General features: G+C 35.4%; 1 long non-coding RNA gene across 2 annotated transcripts in view; it reads left to right on the forward strand.

The window, feature by feature from the left end:
- LOC123583071 overlaps positions 1–27,844 on the forward strand; it is a 79,490-nt gene that overhangs the window by 18,110 nt on the left and 33,536 nt on the right. The window contains exon 3 of one of the 2 annotated variants that reach the window (XR_006704728.1): positions 8–55. The exons of the other annotated variant lie outside the window; for it this stretch is intronic. This is a non-coding gene — a long non-coding RNA (uncharacterized LOC123583071). Of the gene's footprint in view, positions 1–7; positions 56–27,844 lie in introns of those variants that run through there. 2 annotated transcript variants of the gene reach the window in all.

Here is a 27,844-nt window from a genome sequence, read left to right on the forward strand (position 1 = left end):
TTGTCAGGCAATAAATTTTGGAGTAGTGAAGTCCAGCATCCTTGACTCAGCGTGGGTAAGCTCTGAGTTATACTTACACTCCAGAGTCTGAAAACATTTCTTAATGTTTCATGTGCACATGAATATTTGTCTTGAGTCAGCTTCTGGGAAACTTAACTTGTATAAATGCCAGTTGTGGTCCTAGAAAGTGGATCCTAAAGAAAAGTTCTAAAGTGGAATAACTCACAGGCTACATGACAACAGGGGCAGTGCTGTTAAGACTTTCACTTGTGGTGAAGTTGGATGGGATAGAGGTAGAAATGGATGTTCTGTCTCATATATCTCTAGCAGTTGAGATTATATGGAGGGGGTAAGTGGTAATTATACAAAATAGTAATTATGAATAATATTTATGACAAATTGACATTTGCTGAATTCAACTGATAAATTGAAAAAAGAAAATGGCAACATCAGGCCATTCAAGTAGCAATTTAAAACACAGTATGAAAGTCAAAACACCTTTATCGAAGGAGATCCTCATTTCCCACAGCCCAAGAACAGATTATTCTGTTGACCAAGTCAAGGACTAATTATAAGAAGGAAGAACCTCAGAAAAGAATGACTTTGTGTCTTAAGTTTTCTGACATTTGGGATGGGGACATTTAGAGGGATGTGCTTCAAAGTAATGGGTCCGTAGAGTTCCTCTCAACATTCCAGGTCTAGAGAATTGGCATGACTCCCCCTTGCTAGGAGATAACAGTGCCCTTCTCAACAAGTCTTAGTCTAACTCAGTAGAAGAGTTTGTTCCTACTAAAAGCCAAAAGGGATCAGTCACCAAAAGAGCTTCAGGATAAAGCTATTATGTACTAGTAGGAGCTATGGAATCATACCTGGTATAGATCTTCCAGGACCTAGTCTTGTAGGAGCAGACTGTGAAGCTAAATAACGGAGGTTTTGTTTGATATAGGAACACTTATTCATGCCTCAGGATTTAACACCAAGGAAAAGACACCTGGACCAGGTCTGCATATGTTCCTGGGATGCCTCTGTGAATCTTAGGAAAAAAAAAAGATTGTTTATATTGTTTATAGTGGAGATGTCAAGTTTTCCTTGGCAGAATGTCACACAGAAAGGCACACAGAAGTGAGCTTGATAGAATATGTTGTATAAGACCCCAAATCACCACTACTTCCTCCTCTGATGATCATGGTCCTTGAGAGAGCCAGAGGACACTATTTTCAACAGTGATAAAAGAATGCATCGTAGAGAAGCCCACCGGTAGCTGTTATTTTTCAGTCTGGTGCTGATGGTAAGAGATGCTGTTTACAACTGGGATCCTTAGTGTCAAAAAAGATGACAGGATGCTAGAAATGCAGAAACTGGGTGGCAATATTTAAAGACAAAAGTACAGTAGATTTAATTACTATAATCTCCAACCAGTTCAAAGTGGCCAGTGGAAAAACTTTCCTACAAGGATCTTGGCAATGCTTAATGGACCAAGGTTTTCCTAAAGAAACTTAGGAATAGTTTCACTCACACAGCCTTGGCCATATCAGTATCTGTGGGCTCACAAATTGTGTGATTTAACAAGAGATCATTGATTGAATAAAGGGTGCTAATTTAAGACAAGAGAAGATCCACAATGGGCACCATACCATTGGATTCAATGGTATTACCATTTACAGAAGATGTATCCTTTTAGAGTGCTAAAATGGGCTCATAAAGGTGTAGCTAAGTCACCAGCCTGAAGATAAATCTGTGTATGAATGAGATCCTACCTTTTCAAATGTGGCAAATACCCCAAACCAACCACCTTAGGACCTATGTCATTGACACATGGGCTACATGGGCTAGAAACCAAGGAGTACAAGAAGGAGTGATAACTACTCACCATCACTTCCATTGATCTACATGGGGAATTTATGCTTCTGATTTTCATATATAGGTCTCTTAAGTCTAGAGATCCCAAGTTTCAGAGGAAGGATATTTTCTTCAGGACATGTTATAAAAATCCCACCAAGCCAAAAACTCCAGCGGCCATTTTATTATATTGTGCTCCAAACTTTAGAAATCAGTGTGAAAAGAAAATATTTGCTATACTGGCAGGAATAATTGACATTGATCCTTGTGAGGAGATAGGTTTGATGCCACATAAAGGGAAAAGGAAGAGATATTTTCAGAATTCAGAGATCTCAATGTATACTAGCCTGCCCAGTTTTAACTATAAGTAAGTAATTACAGCAACCATAGCCTGACTAAAAAAAAAAAAAAAAAAAAAAAAAAAAAAAAAAAAAGGTAATCAGGAGCTCAGATCCCTTAGAACTATGAAAGTATAGATCATGCTACCAGACAAGTCATTTAGACCTTGAGGGAAAGGGTGATGTAGACTAGGTTCTAGAGCAAAGAGATGATGAACATAAGTGATATTAAGGACCATTTGTGAGACTCATCCCACTAATCTTTCCAGTGTATGCTTCTCTCAGAAAACCACCTTCTTGAAGACTCCATGACAACTAATTTGTGACCTAATTAATCAACATCATTGAATCTGAGCAAGGGAAGGGGATACTGTAGCAGACAATGTTATTGCTCAGTCTATCCAGATTCCTGAAATGCTTTTTTACTATCTTGGCCCCCTGTCCCCTTTGTCCCTCTAATGGCCCTCTCTGCATCTCATGTGTGCTCTCACCTCCAAAAGCCGGCACCACAGGGCTCACTTTGCCAGTACTGGGAGATAGCAGGACCTGGAAATCCTCCTGTGGGCCATTACTTAACCAATACAAAAACTTGAAAGCCCAATCCCCTTGTGTCAGAACAGGACAATTCTGATTTATGCCTTACAGTTTAAGGTTTCCATTTAGCCATGTGGCTCTTTGTGATTTTACCTGTAGGAGATTGTTGCGATAATGAAGCACAGTGATTTGTTCCTCCCTGTATCGAAGCCCTTGGACAAACTCTACATATGTTTACTCTGGTTTGATTATGTAACTTGCTTTGTCCAATGGGATATTAGCAGATCTGATGCAGACAGGAGTGTGAAAGGTGCTTCTGCTTTGTGGATTGCACTCTCTTGTTCTTCATGAAGACCTGACAAATACTGCTGTATGAGTAAAGCTGGGTTAGGCTGCTGGGGACACATGGCCAAAGCACCCCACCCAAGAGCCAGGCCCAACTGTCAGACATGTGAGTAAAACCATTTTAGTCCAATCATATCAGAACTAACCTGTCAGCTGATGGAGCCTAACAAAGCAACCACTCAGCTGAGCCAAGCCCAAATTTCTAAACCCCTCAAACCATGAGCCAAAACATGACTTTCATTTTAAATTAGTAAAATTTGATGTGGTTTGTTTTACTGCAAATATTGATTGATATACTACTTTTTTTCTATTAGCCTGTCCTGTCCCACATTCCTTTGTGGTTTCTTGTAGAAATACTTCCTGCATAAATCACTTACACAGGAATCTTTGTCTCAGGAGGTACTTCTGGGAAGCATGACCCAAGGCAATAATTTGCTAACTCACCACACTTTCTGAAGGAAAGATGGTATTAAACTTATATATCTACATTAAAAAATGGCCACATATTCCAGGTATTCTGAATTTGAAATGAGAAGTTATGCAGAACAAAGCATGGAGGGAATCAGCTGGATTTTCCAGACCTAGATTCTACTCCCTCTGTCTTCTGTGACTATCCATCTTCTTTTACCAAATTCATCTATGAGTAGATTGCAAATTAGGGGATTAGATCCCATGTAGAGACTTGCCAATGGATTAGTAATTTCAAATATTTAAAACACATGATAATTTTAAACATTTAAATCATATTCTAATTATAGGTTAGACCGATTTTTTATTGTGTTCCCAAGTGCTGTATTCTACAACAGAAAAGGCAATCAGGAAAACAGGTAGTAAGATATTTGTTGTCACTTACATGACACACAACAGCCAAGTGTATGTTCCTTCCATTTGTCATTTGACAGAGGATTCTCAGAGCTCAATGAAGAGTGAAAGGGCACCCACTATGGAGATGTCATCAATGAAGTTTGGTGGTGGAGGGGTGGGGGGTGTTAGTCATTTTACTGAGTTAAACACCACTGGGAATCTCGGATGATGACAGGAACCCATCAACATTTTTGGAGAAAAATATATTGCATCAACATCCTTAATATAACCTCATATTGAGGGTGGGAGAGAAAAGTGTTGTAAAGTTTTTTGCAATGAAAGACTATATTGAAAAGTAATTGATATTTAAAATCTCATTCATCTGTATTGTTCTTAGGTGTACATTTCTGGAAGGGAGAAACTTTTGTTTTCATCCACTTTTTAATGGAGTTCAAACTCACACTCTCATGTTTCTTATTGACACAGGTAGATTCTTTTGATGATATCCCATGAACCTAAGTGTATAAACACACAGAGAGGAGCAGGACATACTGGGCCACAACAGGATAAACTGCAAATGTAGCCACCCCCATTTGGAATCAGATTATTACCACTGTTTTTAACAGTACCAACCATAAGTCTATAAAAAATACGTATAATATCACAGTATAGGGAATTCAGTTATAAAATGAATTGGCTTTCAATTAGGCCTATACCCAGCCTGCATTCACAAATGTGTGATTGTAACGTCCAGATGTAAACTTCTCTAGGCTGTAATACTGTTATTCAATCAAACAGTAATTTAGATGTTGCTATGAAGGTATATTGTAGATATGGTTAAAATCTACAATCAGTTGACTCTAGGTAAAGGAGGTTACCTTTGATAATATGGATGAACCTCATCCAATCAGCTGAAGGTCTTAAGAAATAAAATCATGGTTTCTAGAAGGAAGAAGAAATTCTGTCTCAAGAGAATGGTAACAGTTCCTGCAAAAATGTTTCTAGCTTCCCATCCTAGTCTATAGATTTCTGACTAGCCAGTGCCCACAATCATGCAATCCAATTCTTTGTTTCCCTCCATCTTTACATGTGTTTATACACATATATATGCATGTATATATGTTTTAAATATATTAATATATGCTTATATGTATATATAATTATATACATACATAGATGTATAAAGCCCCTATATACATATGTGTATGTATATATGCACACACACACACACACACACACACACACACACACACACACAGGTTTAAATTCTGTTTCTCTGGACAACTTTACTGATAAAGGTAGGTTGAAGTTCTTAGCATATTTTAGAAATGAAAGTTCTGGAAATAGAAGGAAGATTTTCATGGGAAACAAGATTCAGTGCCTCAAAAATTCTGGAGATGTTACTGCTTGTCATTAACCCTATTTGCTCCTAGTCCTCCAGAGTCAGATAATGACGATAGAACAGTATCCATCACCTGGAGATTTTTGGAATCACTTCCTAGAATTTCCAGCTAGTCACAGGACCCGTAATCATCCATGTCAGTGTTTAGCTCGGATAGATACCACTTCCGGGAAGAACCAAACTGTAGATGGACCTTGGGTGTTTTTGAATAGTGCAGGAGATCCCTCAGAACCCCCAGCAATTGAGTTTTGAAATTTTCCCCTAAATCTAGCAGTAATGCAAACCCATATTTATGTGATTAAATTTTTAAGTCAGTTATCACATTATAGTGAGGTGCTGATGTATAAAATTAGTATGCTGAAAATCCAGAGCAAATATTAAACTTGGATGTGGAGATTTGGAAGCATATTTGAACTAGAAAAACATTTGGTGTGTGTGTGGAGGGGGGGGTGTGTAGAAAGGATATGGTGATCTGATTAGTTTTGCAAGCAATAATTGGGCATGTTTACTAATTTTCAGAATGACTGTGTATTGAAAGAGAATTTTCTATGAATATTTCATGGTGTGCATGGTTGAAGACTTCTAATCAAGAAAAAATGACTGAATAGCAAAGACCTGGGAAGCTAGAAGTTTAAAGATGTCTACCCAGAGACATTTGCTTCCATTCCAGTAGAATGAATAAGGATAAAGACTTTCTCCGCCCCTCCCTGCAGAGGATTTTTTTTACAATGCAGAATGATTAAGTCGTTATGTGGGTTTCTAGGGAAAGGGGAAAGATGTGTCAACAGCACCTATATAAGCTCTTAATCTCATAATTTTGGGGGTGTTCTAATGTAAGTAAACCAACTACGTGTGTGGGTGAGATAGGATCTTCATTCATGTAACTCTGTGGGGATTTGGAACATGGGGAACTGACACAAGACACCACTCCGTAAATAATAAACTGTTTCTCTGATCCAGAAGCTTTATGCTCATGACCTCATTCAATCAATCAATCTCCCTCTTTCTTATTAAAGTATGGTGTGGGTATATGTACCTTTAAAATATATAATTCTCTCTATATACGTAACTATTAATTGATAATAATATTTTAGAATAAGATATTGCAAAAACATGGTTAGGATGTCCAAATGGATGTTTGTTATAATGACTCTTGGCAAAAGTGAGAGTAGAATTTTTTTTTAATTTTTTAATGTTTATTTTTGAGAGAGAGACAGAGAGAGAGACAAAGCATGAGCGGTAAAGGGGCGGGGTGGGGGGGGCACAGAATCTGAAGCAGACTCCAGGCTCTGAGCTGTCAGCAAAGAGGATGATGTGGGGCTCCAACCCATGAACTGTGAGGTCATGACCTGAGCTGAAGTCGGCTGCTTAACTGACTGAGCCACCCAGGCTCCCCAAATATTTTTTAAACAATAATTGCATCTATTGAATTGGAAATTTAGCTAACACTAAAGATGGCAAAGTTTTAAACAAGGTTTTCTTTTTTACATTAGTCATTTTCATTTTAGGAAGAAAGATAGAATGGAAACTAATAATTGCAGTATAGTACAGAACACCCTAAATGCCATTAATAAAGCCTATATGAGTGCCATGATATAATGATATATGCTTTAAATATGTCTGACTTCTCTTTCTGTTTCTTTTCTCCTGCCTCTAGTCAGAGATTTTTTTAATTTTTTCATTTCTTTAATTTTTTGCTTTTAAGCATTCATATGATTAGATTGTGCACACTGGGTAATTCAGGATAATCTCCATGTTTTAAGGTCGGTGACCTTAATTACATCTGCAAAGTCCTCTTTACCAGGTAACATAACATTCACAAGTTCTGAGGATTAGGGCATGGGCATCACTGGGGACCATTCTGCCTATCACAGCCCACATACTGTATGTAAGTGTTTTAGTATCTTGGAGTCTTAACTTCCTCGGTTGTAAAATGGGCATACCAACATCTAACTCAAAGGGATGTTTTGAACGTTAATCAGATAATTGTAAAGCACAGACTACCTCTCCTCCAAAGAGTTCCTTTGAATTCTTTCTAGTTCAAATACTACTTTCTTCTTCCCGGGAGTGACCCAGGTTTTAATCTGACTTGCATATATATTTTAGAAAGTGGGGATGATAAAAGCGCTTCTCATAGAACTGAAATAAAACGGTCCCTTCACATTGCTCACTGTTTTTAGTCAGAACAGAGCCTAAAGAAATGTATAGTTAACATGTGTGCCAGAGCAAAATCCAGGTGACTCAGTCAAGCCTTTGGCAAGTAATGATTCAAAGTCAATCCAATACTGAATTATATGACAGGTGACTAAGCTACTGATATTTTGTTTTGCTGATTAAAGAGGAATTCAAATGTTTTACAGTCAAACGTGTAGGACAGTTCTGTTAATAAAGTCATTGATAAAAGGGACATTTGTTTATCTGTTGCAGCACTGCCTTAAATCTAGACTGATCCTCAGCACGTACTTGATAAAGATCAAACACCAGAGTTTCTTTGCACTGTCAGGAAACATAATTTAGCAATATGTCACTGCAAAATTCTTACATATGAAAAGCAAATATAAAGATTGCAAAAGTTCCTAATAGAGCAAGAAGTGGGATCAACTCTGTCAGAACAAGAAAAGAGAAAAACATAGCAAAAAATTTTACTTTGAATATGTATATACTTTTAGATTTTGCAAAATACTTCAACAATTTTCTGTGAAGGTAAATATAAATTATTTCAAATTTATAATTCTCTAGGAGCTTACATGGTTTAACTGTAATTACATAGTTAGAAAATCACAGAAAAATATATACCTTTTCCCTTTTTAAAAATAAATCAATTTTATTTACTTAACGAGCATTAAGCATAGATGGAGAAAATAGTTTCATTATGTAACAGTTGAAACATTTTTGAGATTTTTATTATTTTCACACTATTTTATGATGTTTAACAGAAAGCAAAAAGGTTGAGCAGAAGCATTGGTAAATTTGTGATATATTAAACCCACCTGTACTTCTTTATTACAGAGCAAAGAATAGAGACTAGATAACGTAATTTAGAATGATAAAACTAAAAACTCTACTGGGTAAATAAGAGGTCAGTCTGCTCCTCAATTCTGAGAAAGCAAGGGTTTTTTAAAATATGATTTTGAAAATGCAACTAAAAAAACGGACTATAGAAATTTCCTTCTTTTGCAGAAGCATGAGCACTAAAAGTACAAGGATGTGGAAAAGTAAATACATTATTTAATGGCAAATGACAACTGCCAAGGGGAAACAGAGTGATAGAGTTCAAACTTTTCAATTGATCTAATTCTTCAAATTTTGTTGGAAACTTGAATTGTATTTTCTGATACCATTTCACAGAGTGTGAAAAATTAATGTTCATAGTGTTATTTAATAAGGTTTGTTAAAATATGTGGGGCGCCTGGGTGGCGCAGTCGGTTAAGCGTCCGACTTCAGCCAGGTCACGATCTCGCGGTCCGTGAGTTCGAGCCCCGCATCAGGCTCTGGGCTTGATGGCTCAGAGCCTGGAGCCTGTTTCCGATTCTGTGTCTCCCTCTCTCTCTGCCCCTCCCCCGTTCATGCTCTGTCTCTCTCTGTCCCCAAAAAAAAATAAATAAACGTTGAAAAAAAAATATGATGCAAGGTAGAGTATTTTTCTTATATTTTGCAATCCGGGATGAAGGGTTATTCACTGAGGTTTTATACATAACAATATCATTATTGGAGAGAGATTATTTAAATTAAAATAGATTGATTCTAAACTCACTGCTGTCCTTAACACAGTATGCAGTAGTTATAGCCAAAAATCTCTATTGAATTGTAAGGGGATATTAATAAAAAATACCTATTAAACTAAACACAGTAAATTAGATTATCCATGCAGTATTCAAATGGGACAGTTGGACAGTGATAGTGATGTAAAGTAATACTCTTCTTTTGTTAAATGAGTGGAGAATAACAGAAGTAATAACAACATACTGGCTGGACATGAAGGGGTGCTGTGCATACTTTCAATATGAAATCTTTTTATTACACGGAGAATATAAAATATTTTATTAAAAATTATGAAACTAACATAGAATAAGGACCACCGGCAACAACAGATGATAATAATTTATTATTTAATATGTATAATAATATATACTATTTGTATATTTATATATATTTATTTCTTAATATAGACTAAGGACTACTGGTGACAATAGATGATAATAATTTATCATTTAAAACTATGTACAATTATGTTTGTAGTGTTATCAGTTAGTTAGGCGGCCAATGAGGCTCCACAATCAGATGCCCCCAAAGCTTAAAGGAAATAGGATTGTTTTATAGAAGTTAAACCTTGGCACATCAAAGAAGACATATGTAGTCTGTTATTAAATATAGACATATATATATATATATATGTATATATATATATATAACATGTATTACTACCAGAGCAACAAGAATTGAGAGAATCTCCAAAATTTTATTTTATTACAATCTGGATGTGTTTTCAAATTAGAACATGTATTTCATTTTATTTTCCTTTTCCTTTTCTTTTTTATTTATTTTGTCCAAAAAAAAGATATTTCTAAAGCTTTGAGTTTTCTTATAATTCTAGTAGCTTAAAACCGAAAAGACGGTATTAACTTAGCCGAACATAGACTGCATCAGTAATATGGAGCCTTATTCAGCAATGGTAGCTTACAAAAAAGGACACTATAGCAGTTAGAACTCAATATTCTGGGGGGTGGGGCATGGTGGGGCATGGTGGGGAGAAGACACCATAAGAAATAGACTCAAATATCTGATCCATCTAATATTTATTTCTCAGTACAGATTAATAACTTGAATTCTGGTTCATACATGCCTGCTTTTTGTCAGTTTAGTCAAATGAATCCAAGAATTGGATTCTAGTCAAAACTGGGCCCCAGACAAGATTTGGTTTCTATCCAGGCAAGCTGACATTTTTGGCCTGGACTGTGGCAAATTTCCCAATCAACAAATCCCTCCTCCAGACATGAACTTGATGAATTACCTGTATTCAAATTCCTGCCTGTTTTTTGTCTGTTTACTTAAAAATGGTGAAAATCAGTTAATTAACAAATAATTACTGAGGACCTACATGCATAAGGCAGATACTTAAGCTTATGGGGGAATAAATTGTAATAGAAGCTATTAACACTGGCAAACAAACAAACAAAAACAAATCTGCAATGCAGTAGCAGAAATAATAGTATAAAAACAAAGAGAACATTAAATACTAGAGATGACCTACAAGCATAAGAAATGTCATTAAACAGGCAAAAAATATGTTAAATTATGTGATTTTTAGGTCACATAATTTAGATGGCTTACAATGGCTTCAAGGGGCAATAAACACATTAAAGAAGAAGGAGGAAAACAGAGCATGGAACAGTCATTCTGGGAGAGGAAAACAGTGCAAGCAAAGGGATAGAATTTTTTAATTTCAGTGGGGCATGTGGGTGACAGTCAGTTAAGTGTTGGACTTTGGCTCAGGTCATGGTCACGCACTTTGAGAGTTCAAGCCCTGTAATGGGTTCTGTGCTGACAGGGCAGAGCCTGCTTCAGATTTATGCCTCCTTCTCTCTGCCCTCACTTGCTCACATTATCTCTCTCAAAAATAAACATATAAACACATTTTAAAAATTGAAAACTAAAGAATTTTTAATTTTAGAATTAAATTGGTACTTCCTGGAGGACAAAGCCTAATTTCAAAGTATACATATTTTTAAGCCTGTAATTGAAAATAATGATATAGAGGATGTGGTAAAATTAAGTATTCAAAGATAGTTTCTATTGAGGTGAGAATTAATTGAAACCATGTGTATGGAATCTAAACTGGTATAATGATGTATTCTTGGTACATGTGTTTCATCTGCTGAGTTGATTCTGCTCAGTAAAATGTCCACGTCAGAAGAACCACCATCTTACTCACCTAGCCTGAAAATAAAACGCAATATTTATCCCAGAATTAGAGTAAATGAACTCTAACTTGCTTGTCCCCTGAGAAAAATACTTTATATAATTTTTAATATTATAGAGCTCCAAAATATTTTTTTCTAATTTTTTGTAAAGGAGAATATAAAAATGTTTTACAAAATCATGTCTTACACTGTCACCTATATTTTCCTCTTAAGTAATGTTTATTAATAAATCATTCCTGAGAATGAATATAGCTGGAAGTATGTCTCATTTTGAAATACATGCAGCAAATGAAAACAAATTCCTGAACAGAATAATTCTGCCCCAAATTATAAACATATAAATAAATGTTTAATACATATGCAAAAAAAAATGTGTTAAAATTCTCAAAGCACATACATAAGAAGCTGTTATTGAAAATATGTCCTGAGGTCATCTCATGAAAGACTGAGAAATTTGGGTATAGATACTTATTAAGAGATTCTTACCTAATTTAGCAATTCAATAATATTTGTTCAGCTTTGCTGAGGCATCATTGAAAAATAAAATTGCAGTATATTTAAATTTTTGTTGATTTATTTATTTATTTTTGAAAAATAGAGAGAGAGAATGAGCAGAGGAGGGGCAGAGAGAAAAGGAGGGGGAGAATCCCAAGCAGTCTCAGTGCTGTTAGTGTAGAGCCCGATATGGGGCTCAAACTCATGAACCATGAAATCATGGCCTGAGCCAAAATCAAGAGTCGGATGCTTAACTGACTAAGGCATCCAGCTTCCCCCAAATTATAGTATAGTTAAAGTGTACAATGTGATGATTTGATATAAGTATAAACTGTAGATTTTTGGGACTGGATTTCTACCATTGAGTTAATTAATATAACCATCCCCTCACATATTTATCTTTTTTATTTGTTTGTTTGTGTTTGGTGAGAACACAAATTCTAATCTCTTAGCAAATTCAAATTATATAATACAGTATTATCAACTATAGTCATCATGTTATATATTAGATCCTAAGACTTTATTAATCTTCTAACTGAAAGTGTAAACTTTTATCAAACTCTACCTACTTCCCATTACACGAAGCCCCTGGTAATGATCATTCTATTCAACGATTTATCTTTTTTTTAATTCCTCGTGTAGGTGATATCACATGGTATTTGTCCTACCCTGTCAGGTTTCTTTCACTTGGCATGATGTCCTCCAGCTTCATCCATGTTTCTACAAATTGTAAGATTTCCTTTTTCTTTTTTTTTTTTAAAGCTGAATGATTATTTTATATTTTTTTACATTTTTCTTTTCACATTTTCTTTATTCATCTTCTAAGGTTTTTTTAATTGATTTTTTTTTTTTAAAGAGAGAGAGAGAGAGATAGAGCACGAGTGAGGGAGGGGTAATGAGACAGAGAGACACAGAATCTGAAGCAGGCTCCATGCTCTGACCTGTCAGCACAGAGCCTGACATGGCACTTAAACTCAAGAACCGTAAGATCATGACTTGAGCTGAAGTCAGATGCTTAACTAACTGAGCCACCCAGTTGCCCCTCTTTATTCATCCTCAATGGACAGTTAGGTTGTTTCCATTTCAGACCTTGGCTATTGTGAATAATGCTGCAATGAAAATGGGAATATGTATCTCTCTTTGTTACCCTGGTTGTTTCTTTAGGATATATGCCCAGATGTGGGATTGCTGAGTCACATGGTGGTCCAATTTTTAATTTTTGAGGAACCTCCACACTGTTTTTATAGTAGCCATATCAGCTTACATGCCCACCAACAGTGTACAGGGTCCCTTTTTCTCCACATCCTCACCAGCATTTATTTCTTGTCATTTTGATTAAGCCATCCTAATAGGTGTGAGGTGATATCTTATTGTGGTTTTGATTTGTATTTTCATGATGATTAGTGATGTTGCAGGCCTTTTAATGTGCCTGTTAGCCATTTGGATGTTGTCTTTAGAAAATATGTATTCATGTCTTTTGCTTGTTTCTTGATTGGGTTATTTGTTTTTTGCCTATTGAGTTGTATGAGTTCCTTATATATTTTGAATTTTAACCCCTTATAGCTATGTGGTTTATAAATATTTTCTCCCATTTTGTATGTTGTGTTTTCAGTTTTTGATGGTTTCCTCTGCTAAAAAGAAGCTTTTTAGTTTTATATAGTCCCAGTTATTTATTTTTTACTTTTGTTGACTTTATTTTGGTGTCAAATCTAAAAAGTAATTTTTATTGATCTAAAAAGCCAAAACCAATGTCAGGGAGTTTACCCCCTATGTTTTCATCTAGAAGCGTTATGGTTTTGGGTCTTTAATCCTTTATGAGTTGATTTTTGTGTATGGCACACTATAAGGGTCTAGTTTCATTATTTTACAAGAGAATATCCATCCGGCTTTCCCAACAATACTTATTAAAGAGACTATATATTTTGCATTGTATATTCTTGGTTCCTTTGTTGAAAATTAATTAATCATATATGCATGGATTTATTTCTAGGCTCCCTATTCTGTACCATTGATTTATGTGTATGTCTTTATACCAATGTCATACTACTTTGATTATTATAGCTTTGTGATACAGCTTGAAATCAGGAGCCTCCAACTATGTTTTCTTACTCAAGATTTCTTTGACTATTTGAGGTCTTTATTGGTCCCATACAAATTTTAGGATTTTTTTTTTCTGTTTCTATGAGAAGTGCCATTGGGATTTTGAATTTTTTTTTTTCAACGTTTATTTATTTTTGGGACAGAGAGAGACAGAGCATGAACGGGGGAGGGGAAGAGCGAGAGAGAGACACAGAATCGGAAACAGGCTCCAGGCTCTGAGCCATCAGCCCAGAGCCTGACGCGGGGCTCGAACTCACGGACCGCGAGATCGTGACCTGGCTGAAGTCGGACGCTTAACTGACTGCGCCACCCAGGCGCCCCAAGGGATTTTGATAGAGATTGCATTGATTGTGGATCACTTTGAGTAGTATGGGTATTTTAACAATATTAATTCTTCCAATCCATTTGTACAACAGATATTTCCATCTGTGTCTTCAATTTCTTTTGTCAATGTTTTATATTTTACAGTGAACAGATTTTTTATCTTCTTGGTTAAATTTATTACTTTATTCTTTTTGATTCTATTGTCAATAAAATTATATTTTTTCTGATAGTTCATTATTAGTATATATAAATACAACTGATTTTTGTATTAATTTTGAATCCTGCAACTGTACTGAATTTATTTAGTAGTTCCTTTTTTTTTAAGATTTTTAAATTTTTATTTTTTTAAGTAATCTCTACACCCAACATGGGGCTTGAACTCACAACCCTGAGATCAAGAGTCACATGCTCTTCTGACTGAGCCAGCCAGGTACCCCTGAATTTATTTATTAGTTCTAACAGTTTTTTTTTATTTGTTCATTTGTTTGTTTTGGTGGAGTCTTCAGGGTTTTCTCTATATAAGTTTATATTATCTAAACAGAGGCAATTTTACCTCTTCCTTTACAGTTTGAATATCTTTTATTTCCCTTTCTATGTGGAAAAAACCTGTTAAGAGTGGGCATCCTTATCTTATTCTTGATCTGCAGAAAAGCTTTCAGTTTTTCATGGTTAAGTATATTAGCTGTGAACTCGTCATATGTGGACTTTATTATGTTTAGGTGCGTTCATTCTATATTCATTTTATTAAGAGTTTTTACCAGGTATCAATGTTGGGTTTTGTCTGATGCTTTTCTCCATTTCTCTTAGTATAGTGCATCATAAAACCTACAAGTGTCCCAAAGGGAAGGATCGCTATCAGCACTTAGATGCAGATTGATGGGAAGCTGGATCCTCAGAGAGCAGCTGAGAAATTATGAAGTCAAACACCTTCCAGGGGCAAACTGGGAGATGGGCATTTTTACCTTCTCCCTCTGCACTGAGCCTGGGTCCATAGTTGTGGGGGGTGTTTTTCCATACCCATTTATAAACTGTTTTTTTGTTTGCTATCATTCCAAGGGATCATGAATTCGAGCCCCATTGGCCATACCAACTAACTAATTTGGGGGCCTATGCCTTGGGTGGCAGCTATAGAAGTTGAGGCACTAGATATTTGGACAAGCTTCTTTCAGGGAGATGCTGGCAACTTGCTTTTATTTGTTGGAGTGAGCTGGAGGGAAAAGGTGGAGGAAATGCCCACCTGCTCTTTTAAGCTCTGAGGTGGGTCAGTACCTAAATGCATGCTAAATACCTCTACCCTCAGGCAGCAGTTAGTAAAGGAGACAATGAAACCCCTTCCAAGGAAGGGTTAAGAGATAGGTGTTTTTAACTGTTCCCACTGTGCTGAGTCCTGGAGAAGAGCAGGGGTAAGTGCTTTCTTAGCCATCAACAACTGCTTCTTTTGCTATAGTACTGTGGGACTTGTGAACATGAGCCTTTGGTGGCTATCAGAGGTAGGTGGTTTGAAGCTCCATTGCTCAGGTAGCAGCTTGAAAAGCTGGGGTGTCAGATGAGGTCCAAGCCTTTTGGTCTGTAGGAGAAGCTGTGAGTTGTGTGGAGCAGTGCTGGGGGTGGAGTTTATGGAGAGATGTGTTTTGATGTGGGTATTTTGTCAGTTATCTGAGATGTGGGAGTCAAACTAGTTTCTGGATTTCTCTCAGAGGGAATTGCTTCACGTGTTGCTGTGTTTTTGGTGTGTCCAAGGAGGAGGGAAATTTGGGAGCCTTCTACATTTCCATCTTAGTCTGAAGTCGGAAATTTTAAAACCAAAATTTGGTGCTAGATGTGCTCATTACTACTGGGATGTCATTGCTCCTAAGCTCTTTCACCAGACAAAGCTTTATTCATCTATTAAGCTGTCAATGATAATTGACTAAATGCTGCCAACTGTGGTGAGAAGGGCACTCTCCTAATTGCAGATGGAAGTCTGCAATTCAATAATCTTTTTGAAAGATGGTCATCCAACTTCTTTCTGAACATTCTCAAAAATGAGAAGTTCACTGCTTTGCAAAATGAATTTCTAAATCTAATCTGAGCTTTAAAATTGAGCACTTATCTTTATAGTGTTTCCTTTTTGTTTTGTTTTTAATCTGTAATGTAGAACAAATCAACACTCTTTTTCAACAAATCTTCTCATCTAAAGATTAACATTTTCATTAGAGTTTCTTCTGCCATTTCTCAATATGTCATTTATTCTACCATCTCAGCTACTTCACTTCAGGCACAGACTAATTTGTCAGCATTACCTTTTAAAGCATAGAAAACGATTTAGGTGATTCAAATCAAAGCTAAATGATTTATTCAGGTGATGTACATCAGCGAGTGCTTAAATACCAGCTGACTGAAGTAAGTTCAGGGTTTTTATGGGATAGGTGATGTTGAGCATGCCAACTTTGTGGATTTAGTTTGTGAGGAACAGGCATGAGGCTAGGCAGTGAGTAGTAGTGTCTGCATGAAGTTCCTCAGGGCCCACAGAGATCATGCTGCCTGTGTTGGTTGGTTCCTGTATAATCAGTGGGCATGGTCCTTGATGACAGTGAGTCCAAGAGAAGTGAACATACTGTCACAACAACCATCATATCAGTATTTTCTTAGAACTATTTTCACAAGACTTGTGGTTTTTCCAGCTAGTCAAATTTCTGGGACAGGAGAGGTAGATCATAATAAAGAAAGAAAACCAGGCAAAGGTAGGGGGCAAAGGGGAAAATGGAAGCCCTCTATCACATCTGTGTTAGTATTTTTAGTAAAAAATGTCAAAACTGTGATTTGATAAAGAATGGGTGTCACTTACCTTTTCTTTAGTCTCTTATTAATGCCAAGACTGCATTTTTTCACATTATTTAAATGAGAGCTTATCCTGAGTTTATGATCATCACATATGCTTAATTATTTTCCATATACACATCTGCCTTTTTTGGAAATATACTAAGTCTGCCAGACCTGCTTATTGCTATACCTATAGTCCCCATTGTATGTTTCATTAAATTAAATATCATTGCCTGATAAGGAATGTCACCTAATTCCAATTTCTTGGTTGGGCTACCACTAACAATCTGTTCCTCTACCCTTCAATAATATTTTGACTATAAGAAGAGCTTTTGACAGTATAGTTGCACTTTGATCACTTTTGATCACTGCACTTTCTGCCACTTTCTTATGTTGGCAAGGAATTTATTTTTTAATGTAAATTAATGATATTGCTCATTTTTGGTTGTTAAATTAATCTCAGAACTTTTGCCTATTAAGCCTGTCAAATAAAAGGTTTTGTTCATGATTCTGAATGAATGTGTAAGCAGTCAGGTGTCCATGTATTCTGGGGTACCTGGTATCATCCTGATTGATGTCTATTGGCTTAGGCTAATTATAAAGAGTGCCTCCTTTTATTCTCAAAAAAAAAAAGTCCCAGTTTGAATGATAAGTTATATGTTCACACATAGATAACTTAGAATAGGTAATGGCATTATCAATTCAAATGCAGTAGGACAGAGTCAAGAGGTAGAGGACATGATATAAAAATCATTATGATAAGTGTCAGATCTATATCTGGCCATTGAATCAGAAGAGACTATTACATACCCTCTCAAGTTGGTCCATGATTCTTAATATTAATTGCCATAGCTAATTCGATTATGCAACAAACATCCCACATAATTAAAATTATTTGGATGGCTATATTGAAATATTGTACAAATCTGACCTGAGCCTTATTCTAATCAATTTATTATGTGAACTAAGAATTGTGTTATTTTCCACAGGTTTCTTTTCAGAACCTAAACAAAAGTTAGAATTATAAATTATATGAGTGGGCAGATAACGAAAGTAGTTACAGCATAGAAATCCTGTTCTCTGAAACACGGAGATGAAACATTAATAAGAAATTACTCTGTATATAAACCTGTAGCAAACATATAAACATCATATCAACTTCTATTGGATTCACCATCTTCAAAGTCCATGGCCACTTTTCTATAATAACCACTACTGGCAATACAATCTCTATAGGCCTTGAAGAACTTCATACAGACATCATCATACAATGCCTAACCTCATACTTGTTCCCTATACTTTTCACTTCCAGTCCCAGGACTTATCTAAAGTGTTCAGGCATGAGACATCTTGAGACCTGCTTCATACTCATCTATGTAGAACTTAAAACTCTGATGAAACTAATGCCAGGCATGTTAAAGCTTCAAAAGAGTGTTTCTAACATGGGGAAGAAGGACTGAATGGTTTTATTTGTTTGTTAATTTTCTTTTTATTATTTTATTATTGGTATTTTTTTTCTTCCAAGATTTTATTTAAATTCAAATTAGTTAACATACAGTATGACTTTGGTTCCAGAAGTAGAATTTAGTGATTCATCACTTACATACAACACCCGGTGCTCATCACAACTAAGTGTCCTCTTTAAAGCCCATCACCCATTTAGCGCATCCTCCCACCAACCTCCCCTCCAGCAGCGCTCAGTTTATTCTCTATAGTTGAGAGTCTCTTATGGTTTGCCTCCCTCTCTGTTTTTATTTTATTTTGCTTTTCTTTCCCTTCCCCTATGCTCATCTGTTTTGTCTCTTAAATTCCACATAGGGGTGAAATCATATGGTATTTAAAGGAAAAAGTGTTTACAGGGCTTTACCAGGAGGGGACTTATGAAAGATTCAAGAATAGAGGAAATGTGCTTATGGATTTATAGCCAATTTGGACGCAATCTCCATTTTATCAAGGTGGAGAAAAATAGTTAGAGGTTAACTCATGTTTAAGAGGGGGTGGGAAGAAAAATCTATGGAGAACAAGGACATAGGCCACGAAGAAAAATTCTCAGTTCTTCAGTGTCTAGTCCTTCAGTATCTCTTACAATATGCTATTCTAAAAATAAAAAGTGAAACAGACGAATAGCTCCAATTTAGAAAGAAGAGACAGAGGTATCTGTGGACAGATATAAGAGTAGGAAATCCTGGATCCAGGGAGGATGAGTAGTGTGTCCTGGAGGTCAAAGAAAGAGAATGAGGTTGGCGATATGGCTGGAGAAAGACTGGTGGGTGGGGGATGATTAAAATTGGGTATGGTAGAAAAGTCTCATCACCCTGTAAAATATTAGGAAAAATCAACTTGCTCATTGTGAACATGGTTACGTTTGAAAAAGAGATGAAATATAAGAATCGAATCCTTCAAGTTGGTGAGAATAGAAAGTGGTTATAGAAGGTGAAGGATTTACAAATGAGAAGATGGACTACTAAAAACAGGAGAATTCTACACTTTTATCCAGTCTTCATTCTTAATGAACTGGGAAGATTGTCATGCTTAGGGGGCTCATGAGAAACAAGATTGGTGGACTCCATGCTTTCATACAACATGTATTAATTTTCATTTGTTGCTTTGAGAAATTAAGCTCAGCAGCCTAAGAGAACATGCATTTATTGTATCACAATTCTATGGAACTGAAATCCACTAGGTCTGTTTAGGTACATAGCTTATGGTCCCATGAAGCTAAAATTAAGACATTGACCAGTTTGGGCACTTATCTGAACTCTATGGGAGAATCCACTTACAGACTTATTCAGATTGTTGACAAAATTCAGTTCCCTATGCTTATAGGACCCAGATGCCTATTTCCTTGCTGGATGTTGGCCATGGGTTGTTTTCAGCTTCTAAATGTCACCTTCAATTCTCGATTTATGGCCCTCTTTTTCTATCTTCAAAGCTAATAACGATCCATCATGTCCTTCTCACACTTTTGTTCTCTCCGACCTTCCCTCTGTCTCATCCTCCTGCTTATCTTTTCTGCTGGATTACTTCTACCTCTAGCTGCAGAAATTTCTCTGCTTTTAAGGGCTTACTTGGTTAGACTGGACCCACTCATATAATTCAGGATAGAACCTATTTTTGGTCTGCAACATTAATTGTATCTGCAAAATCACTTTTGTCATTTATTACAACATATTCACAGGATTCAGGGATTAGGGCATGAACATTTGTGGAGGAGCTATTATTTGCTCTATCACAATCTACATACTTAATGTCCTCTATAATGCATTTTCTATGCTACAGCTCATAAACATAATTCAGATGTTCTTAAAAATGTAAGATTCTGGATAATGGGCAGAATTTATTTTTGCAAAATCCCTAGAATCAGAAGGCTAATGCCAAATAAAGTGTAATACCCATAATATATGGCCTTTTTATATCAGAAATTAAGCCACGTCATGTAAAATAAATGATCTATATCTATCTTTTTGAACCCCTGAGATATTCAGAACTTTTTTCTGCATGTTTTTGAATCATCTTCCTCTCACTCCCCCTGCTGGCTCTTCCTAATGTTTACCACTCTCCCAAGTCTTTCACTGATTCTATTGTTCTGGATCATTAGTAGAATGACTCTGTCCTCCAATTCACAAAGAGAAGAAAGGCATGTGCTGCCCACACAAAAAAATTAAACAGTATGCTTAGAGTTGATATACTCATCAGTATTATATCTTTACAAACCTCTATGGTAGGCACTGGACAGACCCACTGAAGACCAAATGGCCCAGTAAGAAACAGAACACAGGAGCACACCACTGTGGCATAGCAAGAACTGCCTTATGTTAGACCAGTACTGCTCCATAGAACTTTCTGCAATGATGAGAATGTCCTATCTATTGCCAAGTGGTTCACTAACCAATTATAACTATTGAGCACTTGAAATGCAATTAGTCAAATAGAGGAGATAAATCTTTAATTTAATTTAGTTTTAATCTATTTGAATGTTAATTAGCCACATGTGGCTTGTGGCTAGAGCCTACTGTATTGGAGAGTGCTGTGTTAGAAGATGAAAGGTTTCAGTCCCAGATTCCATCTTTCCCCTGACTTCTCAGCCCTGAATTCCTCTGGCTTGAAAGGTATTTCACTGCTCAGATTGCACTGACTACCAAACTTAAATGTACTACCATACGGAGGTTTTGGGAAGCTGCGTCAACTCATGTCTGTTATTTACTAGCTACATCCTTTTACTCTGTTTCTTGATACGCTGGTAAACTAACTAGAAAGAAACCATAAGCAGAGTTGGAGTCATTAATCTATTCAGCTTTGGAATCAAAGCCATCAGTTTTTATTTGACCTACTGTCTCCTAAGCAAACAATTAAAATATGGATTAATTTCTATTTGAGAACCGGTCTTTTGTTTATCTGAATGTATTTAAATTTTTACCTCTTCTGAAGTTTCCTAGATACAGATTTTTTTTTGCTGGGTTTATTGGTTAGAGCTGAGTTACAAGTTCCAGAAAAACAAAGTTGGTAATGGGAACGTCAGCCAAGTTTTAACTCTAGCCACCTAGCTATAAAGTTCGGTGTGCATTACATTACGCTCCTCTTCAAAAAGGTTCTTTATTCTGTGTGGAGTAATTCCACCTTTCTAACAGATGTATGCATGATGCATCTCTGTGCATTACCGACTTCTAAGAATGAATCACAGTAATGCAACCCTTCACTTCTTCCCAGCACAGAGATACTACTTTTGGTTATGATGGCATTCTATATGGGATTTGACAAACTTCAAATAATTTAATGAGGCAATATTCCCACTCTGGGAGTGTAGGACTCATGAGGAAAAAAAATCAGTCTTGCATTAGTGTTATATACAATGTATATGAGCAAGCATTACTAATATAAGTCATCTTAAATATGTATGGCTTTATTTTGGTGCTGTTATTCATATTCCAAAACTTATTCTCCAGTCTGTGTTTCTTCTCTCCTTTGAAAAAAATTAAAATAACTGATCTGCCCGCTGAGACAATAAGGAGGTGTGCTACAAATATAGACAACTCTGCCTTGGTGTATGGCTTCGAATTTCCTGAGGGTACTATTTTTCCTGATAGGATGAAATGAAGGTTTTGTGTTTCAGCCAATCTTTTGTTATCTTTCCGATTTCTCTCAATTACTCTACACCTAGTGTGTTAATGGTCATGATGGGCATTATGGAAGATCATCCTTGAGAATTTATGGTGAAAATACAACCATACAGAGTGCACGGCTACTACAGGAAGATAATACTTTTTTTTTAACCTAACCTGCCTAGCTTAAAGCCATCCTATTGAATTGCCTTTAATATAATTGGTTTAAAAAAAGGGAAGGCAAAGGAGGTACAGGGAGAGGTATTGTTAAAGAAGAGCAATAAAGGGAAATACATGACAATAGAAATATTCCTTTCATAATCTTTCCTTTCACAATTTCTTTGTTGCGCTCTTGTTAAAAAAAAAAAAAGAAAAGGAAAGAAAATGCCTACAGAAAATCCAAATGAAACTCATACATTTCTAGTTTCAAGATAATGGCACCAAATGTTTAGCTTTTTGAACTTTATATCAAGAGAATTTCTGATATTAAGGGCCTAGTAACATTATTTGAAATCCAAAAAATAAAAAGTAGCCTAAATTGAAATATAGAATAAATGTGCTAATATTACCAAAGGAATTTTCATTTCATCAGACAAGTCATCAAACTTTCAGCCCCGAGTCTGAAACACCTTAGCAACTGCACTACCAGCAGCACTCCGCAGACTTCTCCAGTTCTCTACTTACGAGAGAGATTAACTAGAATTAGTTACCTTTTCTTTCCCTGAATTTTTGTACTTTTGTATTAGTGAATTGATGACAGCCTTTTCATAGGATATTCTCTGATATTGTCCACTCTAAGTTACAATAACGGAAAATTTAAATAATTTTATTTTAAAATAGAAATTAATTTGAATCAAGAAGCTAAAACTATAACCCCAATTTAGTTGCTAAGTAACACACCATGTTGAAAACTGCTTCTTGATTCTGGGTGTCAAATTAACTCTCCCTCCCTTCCCCCCCGCTGGCTTTTTTTTTTTTTTTTTAGATGGGGTAGAGGGAGAGAGAGAGAAGAAGAGAGAATCCTAAGCAGGCCCCACACCCAGCACATGCCCTATGTGGGGCTCTGTCTCATGACATTGAAATCATGACCTAAGCCTAAATCAAGAGTTCAACCTAGCCACCCAGGTGCCCCATTAATTAACTGTCTTAAATGTCATTGCAGAGAAGTCCTTTGTTCACACCTTATCTAAAGTAGCTGCCATTATTCTCTGTCTCAATTTTTGTTCATTTTCTTTAGAACCCTCATTATATAATTACAATTATCTTATTAATGGTCTATTTGACCATTCTGTGGTCTCCTCTGTATTTCTGTTTGAGAGATGCAAGGACCTGTCTTGTTAACCTTTGAATTTTTAGTTCTTAGAACAACACCTGACACAGAGTAAGCACTAGATAAAGATGTATGGAAGGTATTATTATGCACATATTAATTATTATTAATTATATTGCTACTTATAAATAATGTATTATTGCTATATCTTTAAGGCTGTTAGACATAATGTCTAAGATCACTTTGAGTTAAAACTGATTATAAAGCAGTAACTAAAAACTCCTAAGGATTAATTTAAATAGCAATTAATAAGTCAATTTTTAATTCACTTAAGTCAATGTAGTTTTTTCTTAAAATCATCTTTTACATATATATTTTTTAAATGCTGACTCTTTGGTATGAAAGATGAATGACAAGCAATTTAATTAAACTGGTCTCACTTATGAGTGTCTCCCAGAAGCTTATGAAACAATAAACAAAATAATGTCATTTGTCTATTAATTATTCTAATTATGTGGAAAATATTTAAGAGGAAATAATCTACTTGTTAAAGACAATCTTGTCCACAAGCTTATTAAGTATAGTTAAATGTCAGACTTAAAAAAAAAATCTTTTCTTGAGATAACACTTGGCTTGTAACAGTAATAGTGTGCTTACTTCATTAACTTGAAACTACTGAAAACACGAATGATAAGTGAATATACTCCAAATTCTACCTGTAGAGATCACCACTAATAGCATTTTTGGTGTATCTTCTTGTGGTCTTTTTTTTTTATCTATATATTAAAGTGGACTATATAAAATTGCTAATGTAATTTAATTTTCAATACACAATGCAACCTAATTTTAAAAAATTAATTTACTTTGAGTGAGAGAGAGTGTGTGTGTATGTGAACTCATGCAAGCAAACAGGGAAGGGGCAGAGAGAGGGGGAGAGAGAATCTCAAGCAGGCTCTACACTTAGCATGGAGCACGATGCAGGGCTCGATGTTCCATGATCTTGGGTTCATGACCTGACCCAAAATCAAGAGTCAGAAGCTCAACCGATCTAGCCACCCAGGTGCCCCTATTTCACAATTATTTCTATATATGAAGTTCTGTAGCTTGTATTTTTAAATTAATATAAATTTTAATATATATATATTATATATGATTATACTATAGCACATTTAACAAATTCCTTATTATATGCATATATCATTTTTAATTTTTTTGTTATATACAACATTGAAGAGTCTTCCTTTGTGCCTAAGTCTTCAACTGAGTTGTTGATGAATATCTTAGTTCATTTTGAAAGTGTGTTAGGCTTCAAATAAAGAGGGGGGATAAACATTTTTAAGGCTCTTGATATATATATTCCCAAAACATTTTCCAGAAATGCTGTACGAATCTACCCTTTTAGTACCAATTTAAGGTTGCCTACTGCCTATGTTTAAAATTGAAAATCTAGGGACATATGAGTAGCTCAGTCAGTTAAGCGTTTAACCCTCAGTTTCAGCTCAGGTCATGATCTCATGGTTTCGTGAGTTCAAGCACCATGTGGAGCTCTGTGCTAACAGTATGGAGCCTGCTTGAGGTTCTCTCTCTCCCCCTCTCTGCCCTTCTCCTGCTCTAATGCTGTTTCTGTCTCTCAAAATAAATAAATAAATCTAAAAAATTAATAAAAAGTAAAATTGAAAATCTGTGTTAATTTGATAAATTAATGGTAAAATATAGAATCAATTTAATTCTAATTATTGGTACAGTTAAATGTTTTATACATTTACTAGCCATTCCTCTTAATACACATTTTAAAATTTATGTCCTATTAGCTTTCAATTTCATCTTTCTGCTGTAGTGCTTTTACCTTCTATTTTATATGATCTTAATATGTCATACTACAGAAAACAATTTAGTTTTCTTTTTAATTGTATTGGGAAAGTCAAAATTTGGAGATTTTCATTTTTATTTTATGCTTCTACTGGTCCACAACTTTTATTTGACACCCTTGAAACCAAAATTCAGAATTTTATCCAAATTTAGGAAGAAATAAATGTTTTTAACTATACATTATGTAGCATTCCCTTTGCAACACCACACAAGTGAACACATTAAAATTTTTGAAGTAAAAAATATGAATGTTCACACAATAGCCTCACATACGTACATGTCAGTCCCCCAAATGAGTTTTGGTATCATCTAAACAAAGAAAACTAATAAGCTTTAGATGTGTATAACTTTTTGAATTTTGCAATGAGGATAAGCAATTATGGACCTATGTTGCTCCATGAATTTTCAATTCATACTTTGCATAAAATAGTCTCATGTTACTAATGACCTTAGAAATGTGTAATATGGATATATGTGTTTCATTAAAGTGTTGTGATAATTATGTTCTTGAGAGAATTCCTATAAGAATAGATATTATATATATCTATATTATATTATTTAATATTATACAGATATCTATATCTATATTATATTATATATGTATATATCTATATTAAAATTATTCAAATATTGTTATCAGTGAAATTTGGTTAGTAGTTGAGGAAGACAATGCCCTTTTTCTGTTTCTGACATTGTCATTTACAAATATTTACAAATTGGAGACATTTGGTGAGGATCATTTTTGTGTGCAAAAGTTAAGGAATAGTTTTGTTGCCTCTACTCTTTATCTTCCCTCTTTGCCTCCTCACCTAACTCCTTGTTTTCCTTACTTTAATTAAATATAAGGTTTTTCCTGACCCATTGACCCTTACATTTATGCAACAGCAAGTTATCAAATGTTTTCATTTCTGTGCCTGTCATCATTCTAATTATTGCTTATGTAGAAATAGACATAACAGGGAACTTTTCTCCTTTGTGGACTTTACATTGTAGAAAGGAAGGGGAAATAAGTACATAAATGTAAGTCAGTGATACAAACTGCAGGGTAAGGGGATAGAGAATGATGGAGGTGGATATGATTCCAGAGTCCTCAGAGAAGGTCTCTCTGAGCAGATGAATTTGATGCTTGGAGAGATTAAGAAAAAAGACAAGTGTGTCTGAAGTAAGTGAGAAGGAGTGGTAAAAAATGATTCCTGAGAACGAATCTAAGGTTAGATCATGTTAGATATTGCAACACTTATCTGCTCATATGTATGCCTGTGGCTAGCTATTGGTTGCTCAGTAAACACTTGCTAGAGAAATGAATGTGTTTCAAATAATACCAAGTTGATAGAGATGAATAATATAGTTTCTCTTTTCTTAAAAACAATAAGAGAAATGTTCAAAGAGAAAATGCAAAGAAAAGATTTTGGCATGCCTGATAGGTAAGCCACACATTTTAGATGGGGATGTTTGAGACAGAAAATGTTTGTGGGATGCCAGCTTGAAAATTCCTTTAGCATTTTGATAAACAATAAAAAGAAGGACCTATCAAACTCACAAAATAAAAGGTAGAAGAAAATAGGCTCTAATAATAAATGAGGTTATTTATTCAAATCAAGCCAAGATTTACCATTTAAACAAAATATCACAAATTAAGTGAGTTTTTATTTTAATGTAATCAAGAGCTGGAAATCTCTAAGTTTTAATTTTCAATGTACCTGTAAAAAACCGGGAACTTAGGTCAAATGAACATAAATTAGGGATAATGAAGCTCTTTAATTCCAACAGTAATTAATTAGTGTGTTCTTAATGATTTTTATTTTTGAATTCTCTTGGGAATAAGTGCTATCTGCTGAAAGAATAACATAATATCAAGGTACATAAGTCAATAAATCAAATTTCCCTCATGAATGGAATATGCATCAATGTACTATTGAGAATTGCAGGCTAGAGTGAATTTCTCTTCTAGGCCTTATTCTCCAGAGCAAATTATTCATATTTAGATTGTTGTTTGAATGGGTTGTGTGACTTACTTTGAATTCAGTATCTGGGGCTCCCAGCAGAATTTCCTTAGCAAACATCACAGCTGTTAGGAAATCTGTCACATGGAAACTTGATCTATGTGTTGTTTTCCAAACTTCCAACACATTGCTTTTTCTGCCTCCAGTCATTCCTGAAAATGAGAGTACATATTTGGTGGAAAAAGAAAGACCTTCCGGTCTGGAGTAGGTCACTTAATCTCTCCAACTAGGATTGCATACTTTTGAAATATAGGGATCAGAAGAGATGATTTAAATTACATTTCTATGGGCACCTGGATGGCTCAGTCAGTTTAGTGTCAGACTTCGGCTCAGGTCACGATCTCATGGTTTGTGGCTTTGAGCCCATTGTCGGGCTCTGTGCTGATAGCTCAGAGCCTGGAGCCAGCTTTGGATTCTGTCTCTTTCTCTCTCTTTCTCTCTCTCTCTCTTCCCCTTCCCCACTTGTGTGCATGCATGTGTGTGTGTGTGTATGTGTGTGTGCGTGCTCTCTCTCTCTCTCTCTCTCAAAAATAAGTAAACGTTAAAAAAAATCTTTAAAAAATTAAAAAAAAAACTTTAAACTACATTTCCTAATCTAAGATTATATATGTTCCTGAAATTCAAATGAATTGATGACATTAGCAGTTACTTTGTCCTGGAAGTCTGTTAAATATTTTTCCATTTTCACTGTATCAATAG

This window comes from Leopardus geoffroyi, chromosome B1, assembly GCF_018350155.1.
Source record: "Leopardus geoffroyi isolate Oge1 chromosome B1, O.geoffroyi_Oge1_pat1.0, whole genome shotgun sequence".
In the NCBI taxonomy this organism is placed as follows: domain Eukaryota; kingdom Metazoa; phylum Chordata; class Mammalia; order Carnivora; family Felidae; genus Leopardus; species Leopardus geoffroyi.